At 42.3% G+C, this 14,307-nt stretch overlaps 1 protein-coding gene across 1 annotated transcript in view; it reads right to left on the minus strand.

Moving 5' to 3' along the window:
- Nucleotides 1-14,307, minus strand: part of LOC129865770 (protein AF-9-like) — a 72,794-nt gene that overhangs the window by 38,913 nt on the left and 19,574 nt on the right. The window lies entirely within an intron of this gene.

Consider the following 14,307-nt stretch of genomic DNA (forward strand, 5'->3'; position numbering starts at 1 on the left):
ACCCGTTTGTCATTCTCTACATCCCAGGGGGCTTTGCAGCAAGACTGCCAGCTAGTCTGCATGTGTATATGTATTTACTGATAGTAGTTTCTCTTCAATTTTCCTTTCAGCTCCATTTCAATTCTTTTCGCTTTTGTTAGTCTTTACAGATTAGCATGAGCAGTATAACCATAACCAGTACAGATTGGACATTTACTTAGTGCTTTATCAATGTACAATGGGCTCCATTGCCCATTTCATCTCATTTGGAGGGGTAACTACACTATTTTATTTAACTAGGCAAGTCAGTTAAGAACAAATTCTTATTTACAATATCCAGCCTACCAAAAGGCCTCCTGCGGGGACAGGGCTGGGATATTTAAAAAAAATAATAATATAGGACAACACACACATCACGACGAGACAACACTACATAAAGAGAGACTTAAGACAACATATCAAGGTAGCAACACAGCATGGTAGCAACATGGTAGCAGCACAAAACGTGGTACAAACATTATTGGGCACAGACAACTGCAAAGAGAAAGGAGGTCGAGATAACGATAAATCCCGCGAAGCAGCCACTGTCAGTAAGAGTGTCCATGATTGAGTCTTTGAATGAAGAGATTGAGATCAAACTGTCCAGTTTGTGTGTTTGTTGCAGCTCGTTCCAGTCGCTAGCTGCAGCGAACTGAAAAGACGAGCAACCCAGGGATGTGTGTGCTTAGGGGACCTTTACCAGAATGTGACTGGCAGAACGGGTGTTGTATGTGGAGGATGAGAACTGCAGTAGATATCTCAGATAGGGGGGAGTGAGGCCTAAGAGGGTTTTATAAATAAGCATCAACCAGTGGGTCTTGCGACGGGTATACAGAGATGATCAGTTTACAGAGGAGTATAGAGTGCAGTGATGTGTCCTATAAGGAGCATTGGTGGCAAATCTGATTGCCGAATGGTAAAGAACATCCAACCGCTCGAGAGCACCCTTTCCTGCTAATCTATAAATTACGTTTCCGTAATCTAGCATGGGTAGGATGGTCATCTGAATCAGGGTTAGTTTGGCAGCTGGGGTGGAAGAGGAGCGATTACAATAGAGGAAACCAAGTCTAGATTTAACTTCAGCCTGCAGCTTTGATATGTGCTGAGAGAAGGACAGTGTACCGTCTAGCCATACTCCCAAGTACTTGTATGAAGTGAAGCTCAAGCTCTAAACCCTCAGAGGTAGTAAATCACACCTGTTTGGAGAGGGGAATTCTTCTTACCAAACCACATGACCTTTGTTTTGGAGGTGTTCAGAACAAGGTTACGAGCAGAGAAAGCTTGTTGGACACTAGGGAAGATTTGTTGTAGAGAGTTTAATAATCCGGGGAGGGGCCAGCTGAGTATAAGACTATCTGCATATAAATGGTTTCCTATTGCCTGAGCAATGTTGTTGAAGTAAACTGACAAGAGTGTGGGGCCTAGGATCAAACCTTGGGGTACGCCCTTGGCGACAGGCAGTGGCTGAGACAGCAGATGTGCAGTGTATAAAGTCAGAACTCTTTGAGAGCGGTAGTTATCAAACCAGAACAAAGACCCCTCAGAGACATCAATACTCCTTAGCCGGCCCACAAGAATGGAATGGTCTACCGTCTCAAAAGCTTTGGCCAAGTCAATAAAAATAGCAGCACAACATTGCTTAGAATCAAGGGCAATGGTGACATCATTGAGGACCATTAAAACTTCTTGACACTATTGGGGCGCCATTTCGACTTTGTAAAAATTCGTTCCCAAATTAAACTGCCTCGTACTCAATTCTTGCTCGTACAATATGCATATTATTATTACTATTGGATGGAAAACACTCTAGTTTCTAAAACCGTTTGAATTATTTATCTGAGTGAAACAGAACTCATTCTGCAGCACATTTCCTGCCAGGGAGTGAGATTTCAGAAATCGAGGTCCCTGTTCTGAGGCCAGTTTATAAGTCCCCATGTAAGCCATCGGGCTACAAGCACTGCATACGCCTTCCTCTAGATGTCAGTAAGCGGGGAGAATTTGAATGGAGTGGATTGCGCAATCTGGGGCACTATATAAGACCGTGGAACGGAAGTACCGTTCTTTTCAACGGGGCGCCTGGCGCAGCAGAGACATCACAGTTGGCTCCTGCAAAGCTTTCGTTTTAGCAGTTCTATATCTCCGGTCATGTTTTTATTCGTTATAGTTGTTAAAGACATCATAAGGTAGTTAATTTAAACCGACTTATAGCAGTTTATATCAGTTTATTGCGATTTTCCTGGATTTCTTTGTGACGCGCTTTCACTAGTTGGGCACCTCTCCAGTGGGTGGCTATCGTTAGCTGCTTTTTCCACATGAGAAGAGGACATCTTTCAACCAAAAGACGATTGTTCTGGAGAAAGGACACCTTGCCCAAGATTCTGATGGAAGCTCGGCAAATAGTAAGCAATCTTTATGTCGTTAATTCGTATTTATGTTGACAAATGTCAAATAATAATTCCGCAATGAATTTCAGTGCGGTCTCGCTTTAGCGCACGCTGTATGCTTGAAGTAACGTTAATTTTAAAAATGTAACCCAGCGATTGCATTAAGAACTAATTTGTCTTTCAATTGCTGTCCAACCTGTATTTTTTTTGTCAAGTTTATGAATAGTTTTCGATTAGAATAGGTGCCTCTCCAAGATGGCGCCGGACAGATTGCTTGAAGTTTTGGCCACTAATCACATTGTATAAGCACGATTTGTGCCGCTAAATATGCACATTTTCGAACAAACTCTATATGCATTGTGTAATATGATGTTATAGGACTGTCATCTGAAGAATTCTGAGAAGGTTAGTGAAAAAATTTATATATTTTGGTGGTTTATACGTTATCGCTATTTTTGCCTTGAATCAATGCTGTTGTGATGTTTGCTATCGTGGTAAGCTAATATAACGCTATATTGTGTTTTCGCTGTAAAACACTTAGAAAATATGAAATATTGGCTGGATTCACAAGATCTGTGTCTTTCATCTGCTGTACGCTGTGTATTTTTAAGAAATGTTTTATGATGAGTAATTAGGTAATACACGATGGTCTCTGTAGTTATTCTAGTCGCTTTGGTGAGAGTTGAGATAGTTTACCATTGCAGCAACTATGATTTATACCTGAAATATGCACATTTTTCTAACAAAACATATGCTATACAATAAATATGTTATCAGACTGTCATCTGATGAAGTTGTTTCTTGGTTAGTGGCTATTTATATCTTTATTTGGTCGAATTTGTGATAGCTACAGATGGAGTAAAAAAAATTGTGTCTTTTGCTAACGTGGTTAGCTAATAGATTATATATTGTGTCTTCCCTGTAAAACATTTTAAAAATCAGAAATGATGGCTGGATTCACAAGATGTGTATCTTTCATTTGGTGTCTTGGACTTGATTTGATTTCATGAACATTTTATTATATGATATCCCTGTGGCTTTAGGCTAGGCTATGCTAGTCAGCTTTTTTGATGGGGGGGATACCGGATCCGGGTTTGTGAGGCGTTAGAGGTTAAGGTTGCTGTGACATCCATAACCTGAGCGGAAATCAGATTGCATACCATATTTTTCCAACACGTTTGATGAACAGGGCAAAAATAAAAAACAAGCATATAACAGTTAGGATCAGCTTGATCTCCCCTTTAAAAATAAAGGATGAACCGTGGCTGCCTTCCAAGAAATGTGAACCTCCCCCAAAGAGGAGAGACAGGTTCAAAACGGTCAGAGATAGGCTTGGTGATGATACGGGCAGCAACCTTAAGAACCTAAACCCAGATGTTTTTTGGGGGTCAAGTTTAAGGAGCTCCTTTAGCACCTCGGACTAGTGACCGCCTGCAAGGAGAAACTTTGTAGCGGGGCAGGGGGAAAAGAGGAGAATCGGGGCTAGTTGCATTAGAAGGGGTGGGAGATGAGGAAATGTTGGACAGGCAAGGCTGAGTCAAATAGGAATCCTGACTTAATGAAGTTGTGATTAAAGAGCTCAGTCATGTGCTTATTGTAAGTAACAATCACATCAACAACATTAAGGGACATGGGCAGCTGTGAGGAGGGTTTATTCTCCAGGTCTTTAACTGTTTTCCAGGACTTCTTGGGGTTAGACCCACAGAAAGAAAACTGCTCCTAAAAGTAACTAACTTTGGCCTTCCGGATAGCCTGAGTGCACTTATTTCTCATTTGCCTGAACGAGAGCGAGTCAGTATGCGCGTGTGAGTATGCGTGTGCCGAGCCTTTCGCCAAATGCAATTCTTCAGGTGGAGTAACTCTGCAAGATCACAGTCGCACCAGGGACTGAACCGGTTTTGAATTCTCATTTTCTTTATATCAAAAAGAAGGTCCAGGGGTCTTCGTCAGAGCGTCGTCAAGCTGATTCTATACCATTTTACAGAGACCAGTTCATGAAGGAAGGCTTGCTCATTAAAGTTTTTTAGCAAGCGTCTATGATAAAATCAGGACAGGTCGTTTCACTGAGCCATTACGAACACAGGCTGTAAAACAGTGATCACTAAGGTCATTACAGGAAACAGACTATTACCCATCAGGATTATTTCTAAGGATAACGTTGAGGAGAGTAGTCTTTTCTGGGTGGTTGGAGTCATACCTTGTGGGATTGGTAATAATCTGAGAAATATTTAGGGTGTCCCATTGCTGTAGGACTTGTCAGGTGGTTTAAGAATGTCTCAGTTTAGGTCACCTAGCAGGACAAATTCAGAGTTAGTGTAAGGGGCCAGGAGAGGGCTTAGGGCAGGTAGGATACAGGCCGGGGCTGATGGAGGACGATAGCACCCAGCAACAGTCAACAAAAAGCTATTTGAAAGTTTAATGCTTAAAACCAGCAAATCAAATTGTTTGGGGACAGACTTGGTGGAGACAACCGAGCACTGAAGTTTATCCTTGGTAAAGTGCCACTCTCCCACTTTTGGAAGATCTGTCTTGCCGAAAAAGGTTATAACCAGAAAGTGTTAACATCAGTATTCAAAATGCTCTTCCTTAACCACGTCTCAGAAATGACTACACATTTGGATTGGAGCTGTGAACCCACACTTTAATTTGATCCATTCTAGGTAATAAGCTTCTAGTGTTAATTAACATGCAGAAAACCCAGGCTTTTACGAGAGCAGAAATCAGTGAAGCAGATATCAGAGCACTAGTCAGAATTGGGGCTAGCAACAGTAGATGGGCCAGGGTTGTACATGCACATTTCCAGATATCATCAACAGTAATACAATCAGGGCACAGCAGAGGACAGGGACAGCTCTGCAGTGTTGATTTATTACATCTGAATGTGCATTAGATGGAAACAAGATCATATTGTACAGCAATTTCATCGGGTAACATGAACACAAAACCAGCGAGAGGTGGTTAGATTAGGATGGGAGGCCAAAAGTCTGTGTAACCAACAGGGAGTCCTGAGTGTGGGAACAAAGTCTGTCCCACGATTGGGTAAACAAGAAAGTTCATAGTCAGCAAAGCATGCAGGAGTCATGAGGCAAATAGCAAAATACACAAGAAAAAAAAAATGTATACAGTGGTTCCTCCTTTTAAAAAAGTTACGTCATACTGCGGCACACCCTGCGTGCTGCTGCAGCATTCTGTGGCACGTCATTTCATTCTCAGCTATTTCTGTTACTGTAAGTTATTAATAGTTTGACCACCAGAGGGCATCTTTGAGAGGCATTTGATGGTATTTCGTATTGTCATTACCAGAGAATTTCAAACCTTTTTTGTAATAACATAGTATACGGGATTGATGAAGAAATTTGGCTTAATTCATTTGACTAATATTATAGCGTTTCAAATCGGTGACGCCACTTGCTCTGAGACCTTAAAGTAGTTGTTCCCCTTGCTCTGCAAGGGCCATGGCTTTTGGGGAGCGATGGGTAATGATGCTTTGAAGGTGGCTGTTGTCTATATGTGCAGAGGGCCCCTGGTTTGAGCCCAGATAGGAACGAGGAGGAACGGAAGCAAAACTGTTACACGGGCACCATTTTAAATCAAGAGAGTCTCTTCTTTGTAATTATGTAAGTCTGGGCAGCGAGCTTGTTTGTCATCGATCGCGAAACCAGAAATAGTCCGAAGTTTTGCATTTTTTTCCTACTTTTTTTATTATGCAGACATAAGCACAGCTGACACCAGAGGTGCGGATGTTTACTTTCTACACAAGTATTTTTTTCCCCCCAGTTTCGTCCGATGAACAGATTGTGGTAAAATAAAAAGGGATACATTTTTAATGGAATTCTAAGCATCACTCCAGTCAAAACAGGCTATGCGAACGTTTGATTCCATTAATTTGCTATGGGCTCACGCTAGTGTTCAGCGCTATAGATAGCCAGAGCGAATTTACAAAAGCACCCGAATGTCCATTGAGAAAGCACAACGACTATACCATTTAGCTAAGCTAAGAATGACAAGAATAATCAAGTCAATAAACATTGGATAGTTAGATAACTATAGGCTAATATACTGGCAAGTTTGATGTATAACTGTTAACGTTAGGTAGCATACATAGCATATCATTACAGCAGTGTATATACACACACACACACACAGGTATGTGGTTCGTAAGGACAGCGTAGCTAACAAATTGTCAGCCAACATAACGTGTAAGGTAACTTATTTGAAAAGTCATTACTTTATTACATTGGGTAAATAGCAAGCTACCCCTTGGTCATTTGGGCAAATCTGGTCTGTGATAGGCGGGGGGGTTTTCACACCTAGCTCGGCTATTAGACTATTCTTTAGTAAAGGTTGAATAGTCTAAAGTTCAGCTATTAGCCCCTCCTCCCCAACTTGCAACAAATCTCATTCCTTCCCCTCTTCCACGCGGCATTATTCTGCTGCTGACTGGCTCGCTTGTGGGAGGGCTGGCAGAATATGGCAGCATCTTCGGTTGTGCGTCAAGAATTCTGCATAAGGTAGCACGTTTGTATGAAGGTGTGGTTATTCACAGGCAAATTGTTATGCTATGGAGGTACAGTTGTCTTTTTGTCGAGAGCAAAAACATTTTTATTATTTTCAATCAAAAATAATTGTTCTGAAAGCAACTTTTTTCCGACAAAGGAAGTCATAGCAGACGCCTAGGAAGAAGGACTCTGGTAAGCAGCACTGGGCTGTACTGACGTATCCTGAAAATGACATCTGCTGCTTTAGATTGAACGGTCATCTCTCAGTTATTGTTTTCATATCTATAATTTAAAAAAAAAAGCTGTTTTCTTTACTTTCAGAGAGCAAGCTGACCAAGGGGTCGAACATGTAGATATTGCCAGATGTTCACTGTCCGAAGAACAGGCCGTGGAAGCTTTATTGCTGGAAAAAGTGTCTAGAACCAGAGGTAACTGTTCTGTGTTCTTTTTCTCCATCTCTGCCTGTCTTGTTGTACATGCAACCTGTCTCACATGCATTAAATATAAAACCCTTAAGATGTCAGCTGCTAATTTTCAGATTTACACCACATAAACACAGCCATTTTCACTGGACTATCTGTTGCTGCCAAGTCATGATTTCCCTGGGGGTTAGCCTTGCAATAACCAAGTGGTGAGACACATAGCCCTCTATATTTAAATGTTTCAGGTACATTCCGATAGGTGTCTGCGTCACATACAGTATCTTCTATTGACATTATCTTCTATTGTTTGTCCTCATGTGTCTGTTTTTCAGCATAAAGTACCAAGTAGCCACTTAGTGTGGACACCAGGTGAGACCACACACACACACATAGTCTCTCTTCTTCACTTCATCCCTCTCCCCCCTAAATGCTCTAGGTTTTATCAGCTGTTTTGGTGAACCCCTCCCGCATCTGAACTGGCTGACACAGAGGGCACAGCATGATCATAGGTGAGATGTCACTTGGTCGGGTCAACAGGAAGTATTATTGAAGAGATGCTTTACATAGAAATACAGACAGATGTAGTAGTCCCAGAGTTAATGATTCAAGGTCAGTTTTGCATTTCACCTCCTGATTTAAGATGACTGACCGTGTTACAATAAAAAAAAACAAGGCTTAAATCATGCTCTCTCGTCTGCAGGTATGTTTTGATGTGAGAGAGGAAGCCAGTCCCGTCATCGCCACCTCACCCGCTCTTAAGATAACCAGCCTTGGGCCCCCAGTTGGCCCGAAGGTTAGGAGACACCGCAATTGTGATGAACTGAGAGAATATTAGGGTAGCACTAATTCATGAACCATATGCTGTCTGCCGCTGTTCTTACCTCTTTCCCTTTGTCTTCTACCCCTCTCTCCCCACCTCGTCTTTCTTCCTCGTTTTATAATGTACACCATATGTGCATTGAAGTACAGATTGAACTTGTATTTATAATATTACAATTATCAGAATTCTAATGCATTTATGTATTAATAACACCTGGATAATGAACCTGGATAATGATATAGGACTTCAATAAAGCGTTTCACATTTTCCACTGGTTGAAATGAAGTATCTCATTCAAATACTATCCTGTGTCCTCAGATTAATGCAGATGAAGGGAGTTTGATATGCATTGTTTTTCTCTCTGTATATATGAATTACAAATCAATTATGTTTCTAGTCTAATGCATAGTTATAATGTGTAATCATTGATGTCCCAGGAGCGATAAACACTGTTGAAGTGTATAATTGTAATACATACATGCAGACACATCATCATTCAAATAATGGAGTTTGATATGACTGAAAAAGAATGTCTCAGATTCATACCTGAACCGCACCTTTATTAGCCAATGAAGAGTACATGATCAGTGAACATATTCAATGTACAGGCTACAATGTTGGAATCTCACAAGTGGTAATAACTACAGTACATGTGTATATAGGACTTGCATCCTTGGCACAATAAAGGTATTATATTCTACTCTATCCATAGGCTTCATTAATGCCATTCAGACTTGAAGTTGATACAACTATGATAGCTGAGGTTCATAGATTGGTATGAATATTAGTTTTAGGGTCCATACACAGACCGGCTATATACTGTAGTAAGCTACACATTCATAGGCATACAGTTATTTTTATCCTCCACTACACAATAAGCAAGTAAATAGTTAGCTAGCTATGTTACTTCAGCTGCAGTGCAAGGCAAGCTTACAGAATTGTACATTCAATTTGCAGTAAATACTTTAGCTTGCTAGATTCTTTACATCCACTGTTTCACAAGACGACAGCCTCGTTTGTGCTTCTCTGGAGTCCCTAAAACATTAAACACGAATTACAAATCCATTATCCTAACACTAGCTAATGTTAGCTAGTCAGATAACTTGCTAAATAGCGATTTTTGTAAATTAACTTTGACAAAAAAATATGTACAAACGTTTGTCTCTATGTTTAACATATACCTTTCAATTGTAAATGTTTTGTTCGACTCGTTATAACAACTTACATCTGGTTCCACCGTAATGTTTTGTCAGCCATCTTTGTTGAAGAAAGCCAAAAGGCAAGGGTGGCCCATGTCAAAATTTATCATTGGAACCACTCGATATGATTGGTCATATAAAAACCTTGGGACCCAAATTCATAAAGAGTGCTCTAACTCTCCCCTGTGGTGGTCTGGAGCAATGAAGCTGTGATGATGGGTAACTAAGTACAAGCTCGCAACTTTTAAAAGGAAGAACCACTGTTAATATATATAAAACGATTTGGGGCTTGCCATTGTCAGTTCAGTCAAACTGTCAAGGTCAGACAATAGTCTACTAAAGGCAGTAAAATGGCAGGGCACAGCATGCAATGGACAACCAACAAGGATAAACAAAACAGGGGTTTTAAAAATGACTGCATTCTCCACCAGTGTTTGCCAACCATTCAAATGTGCCAAATCTCATAGAAAACCAGACAAAATGTAAATATAAAAACATTGTCAGAATGGCCAAAACAGCACTCGTCCCCTAAAGAGTCTTGGCTGGAAGTAGCCTAGAAACAGAATGCTAAGGAGCCAAACTGCAGTGACAGACAGGAAGCCAGTTGCTCACATTACACCAGCTCCGAATGACTGACTGCTCGGATGGCTAGACAGAGGTCGAACTCCCCGCTGGGGTACGGGGGTCAACCTCCCCGCTGGGGTACGGGGGTCAACCTCCCCGCTGGGGTACGGGGGTCAACCTCCCCGCTGGGGTACGGGGGTCAACCTCCCCGCTGGGGTACGGGGGTCAACCTCCCCGCTGGGGTACGGGGGTCAACCTCCCCGCTGGGGTACGTGCTGCCCCATAACCAAATAAAACGAAGCAAATATTGTGGGTTATGATTAATTGCGCAGTCAGGTCAGATTCAATTACATGCGGCTAAAAGATTCCATTCACAGTAACAAACTGGCCTTATTTATGTAGAACCTGGGTTGACAAGATGAGCTACACCACCCAGAAACAGTGTAGGATAGTCTTGAGCAATTCTCTTCTTTTAGCCTCCAGCTCCTTTTCCTGTGTGGGTGTGAAGCAAGTGAAGAAGCAGGTGTGTGGACCTGTGAGACCGTCTGGAGGGTGGTTCCTCGGAGGGTTAGCTAGCGTCAAACACCTGGTCTACCTCCCACAGGGTCTCCCTCATTGCCGAGGCAGAATCTCCCCAATCATTTAACACAGCAAAGCTCAACAATCCATCCACCTGTCTTGAAATCCCCTACAGCCATTGGAAGCTGTAATTTACATTTTATGGATCAATCAACCAATGAACAGCCTGCCTATTGTATTGCAGCAGTTTGGGTTTCCAACGTGTCGAATCAACCACTCACTCCGTAGGCTTTGTTAAATCACCACAACCCCAATGTTTTGAAACTATTTCATTAACTAATTTATCACCCACTAAAAAAGTATTACAGCTCAAACACACAACGACGACGAACCGCTAAAAGCAGCAGGTGGCCGTCCTATCGCTTGATGTACTTGGCCTTCCGTTATGGTGTACTTGCTCTCGAAACCTAAATCAGTAGACATCAGTATTTCAATGCAGGATCCCGGTTGCATGGTAAGTCTCATGTGGCAACTAAACTGGACAGCAACCTGTGCAATGTAGATCTCCATTATAAGCAGTGTGCTCCTACAACAAGTGACCCTAGAAGGAACTCATCAATACATTGATCTACCAAGCCAATACATTGGCTATCTTACCCTCTCTGTGTGCGTCACATCAGACAAGAAAGGGTGGGGGAGTTGGCTTTGCGGTACCATCTTGGCTACGTTTCCCTAGTCAAAGTTGAAAAGGTCACTGTACATGCAAAGGAGCGACTGGAAGAGCGAGGCGCACAATACACTCATTGACCTGTAACAGGAACTTTGCCAACGATTACAGCAAAGTTTTGGAAGGGAGAGCCTTTTTATTGAGCAAGCCCGAGGCACTCACTTTTTCCCTCCGCAGATCAAGCCGAGATGCCAATCATAGGACAATGCATTTGTCCTTTCCCCAGAGACGGAGTTGTAATGAGCCAGAGTTGGATGACAGAACTGAACTGTAAAAGAAAAAGGTTGGAAAAATAAAATCGTCAAGAAAACGTCTTGCGTCTACTTCACCAACAGCTCCTTCCTCCCACGAAATCTTGGATTCCCCGAACCCCTGCCCTCCATTAATTTTTAAAACCTTTATTTAACTAGGCAAGTCAGTTAAGAACAAATTCGTATTTCCAATAACGGCCTAGGAACAGTGGGTTCTGCCTTGTTCAGGGGCAGAACGACAGATTTGTACCTTGCAACCTTTCGGTTACTAGCCCAATGCTCTAACCACTAGGCTATTTGCGGCCCTTCACCTTGAATGGTGAGCGTTTATTAACTTAACGTGCCCTTACTGTATTGTACTTGGGATTAGAACCATCAATCAATTGAGTTCTAACAGATGCACTTAACATCTTAAGATAACTATTAGAATACAGTTTATCCACTTAAACTATGCAAGACTTTACCCTAAGGCACTTTCAAGAGAAAATATATTTAAAAAATCTGTCAAGTCGATCGGTCAAAGCGGCTGAATAATACACTGTCAAAGACATGCTGTCAAACTCCATATGGTACATAATACGGTAAAGGAGAGCTTCTAGCTCAGACAGGGCCTCCGTCTGCCTAAGAAACAATAAAAAAGTGAGTAGCCTCCATTGATGGAACAGGTACATGCTGGTAAAATTCCATTTCAAGCTTTATTCAACAATGATAAAGCTAACAGTTTAAAAACTCAAGTCGTTTTAAAGCTAGTCTTCAGTATGACCCTTTCAATTCGACGACATTTGGTCCGTGACTCAGCTGAAACACTGCATTATCCATGACTCAGCAGCCTTTAAACAAACATAATAGGTGCACTAATTGTGTGTTGCATCGTTTAATTAGAACATCTAGATTCTAGTTTCTGAAAAAGGCCATCAAGCCACAGTGAACGATGTCCATTTTTTAATTGAAAGACCCAGCTGCGAGGTCTTGAATGACAGACCATGCTGTACTTATTTGGATCGCCATTGGTAGCAGCTACTCTTCCTGGGGTCCAAACAAGAGTTAAACAATTACATCACTACACATTTACAATACAAAGTGTATAATACCACAATATTACATTGCAATGCATGTATGCAGAAAGGTCAAGCGTCTTCCCAACTGGAAGGGATGGCACAGAAAATGTGTCTTAGATGCCTCCAAGTCAACTTTAAGGTTGTCATTCCTATGGGTCTTTTTGAACTTGCCACAAGAAACAAAACTTACAACAAGTGTTGACAAAAGCTTTGTTTCACGTGGCTACAAGTTATGCTTTGCTCAAAGGGTCCAAAGGGCCATATGCCAAATGGTGAACTCCCACTAGAGAGACAAATTAAGTTGTGAAAAGGAACACCACTTATCTCCTGAACACAAACTTCAGTGGCGGAACAGTGAGTCGGCTTCCATCGAGACGATTTAGTAGTGGTGTGAGTTGCTCAACCTATGGAGAGTAATGATTAGACGCGCCGCAGGGGTGAGACCTCAATCCGCTAATGAACATCCTCCCTCCAACACCGGAGTCATGGTGCTGGAGCCCCCCCGAGGAGTGGTCACCTGCTCCTCTTTTGACTAATCGAGTTAGCAAGGGACTCAATACGCAGGGGGCCATACGCTAAGCGCTTAGGATCAGCACACACTGCAAAAAAGGTGTCATCCAGGATATCCCCTCATCAAGCAAGGGCCACGGGGTCAAACATCAGAAGGTGGAAGGTTATGGCCTTAAAAGGAGTTGACTGAAGAGTGCAGACAGAATTGTACAACGCTCAAGTGCAGGGGGGGGGGGGGGTGTCAGGCCTTCAAATCTGCTCATTCATTTTCATTTGGCCGAACTGCGGCCAACCTGTAATAACAAGCCATTTACAAAATCGGTTTGCCGATAATTGGTCCCAGGCATGGACTACTTAATTACCACAGCCCCAATGCTCTCCTCTCCCCGTTCGCTCTCGCTCCAGCCTTCTTTCTTCTGCACTATTGACCTATATGACTGGCTGCACTGCAGACTGCTGTACAAGCCCACAAGCAGCCCAAGACTGATTACAGGAAAATCTAAGCATTTTCAACCTATTTGTCTGTCCAATCAAAAAAGGGGAGGAAAGTAGAATTTCACTATTGTGATCTGAAAAGAATAGGCATTGACATTCATCTAGGACTATATCTATCATCATCATCTATGCTTGGATCAAACACCAGTGTAATTCCTCAAGCAGGCGGCTACACAAATATCTGACAGTCATCAGCATGCCAACCCTTGTCAAGTTTACCTTCTAGTTTAAGCCAGTACTGTTTAGTGTAGTCGTGTCCACTATTTCAACCACTTGATTGACTACTAGTTGTAGTTTTGACCACTACTACCAAGTGACTTTGGGATTCGAGTTTGTAATGAAAAGCGCTGTATAAAAATACTACCACCACCAATCCTGACCTGGCAACTCATGCGCTAATCAAAGCAATTTCAGCCAGTCATCCCCGTTTCCTTCCTGACTCCTGTCGGTGCCCAACTCGTTGTATAGGCAATTTGCTCCCGTTTGCCAATGTGGACTTTTGGATTAGTGGAGAGACACTCAAATGGCACACTCCTCAGACAAACAAACAACGAGGAGAGGAGGGAAAACAAGAAAGAGGGGGAGAACCAGGGATGAGAGCACTTCCTTCCACAAAGCACACCTCGCCATATGGGGGGTGGGGACTCTAACACAAAGGTGTAAATCTGCCTACCACATGGGAAGACACCAAAGACAGGGAGGGGGTTGTGTCCCCGAAGCTACAGGGTGTCATGGCAGCAGCTCTCAGGGGGAGTACATGAACAACACAAACCTCGTAACCAAATCATAAACATCTGCCACTCAGATTCACTGGACGACTTCCTCAAGCATCCCTTACAGC

The sequence above is a fragment of the Salvelinus fontinalis genome, chromosome 11 (assembly GCF_029448725.1).
Source record: "Salvelinus fontinalis isolate EN_2023a chromosome 11, ASM2944872v1, whole genome shotgun sequence".
NCBI lineage: Eukaryota > Metazoa > Chordata > Actinopteri > Salmoniformes > Salmonidae > Salvelinus > Salvelinus fontinalis.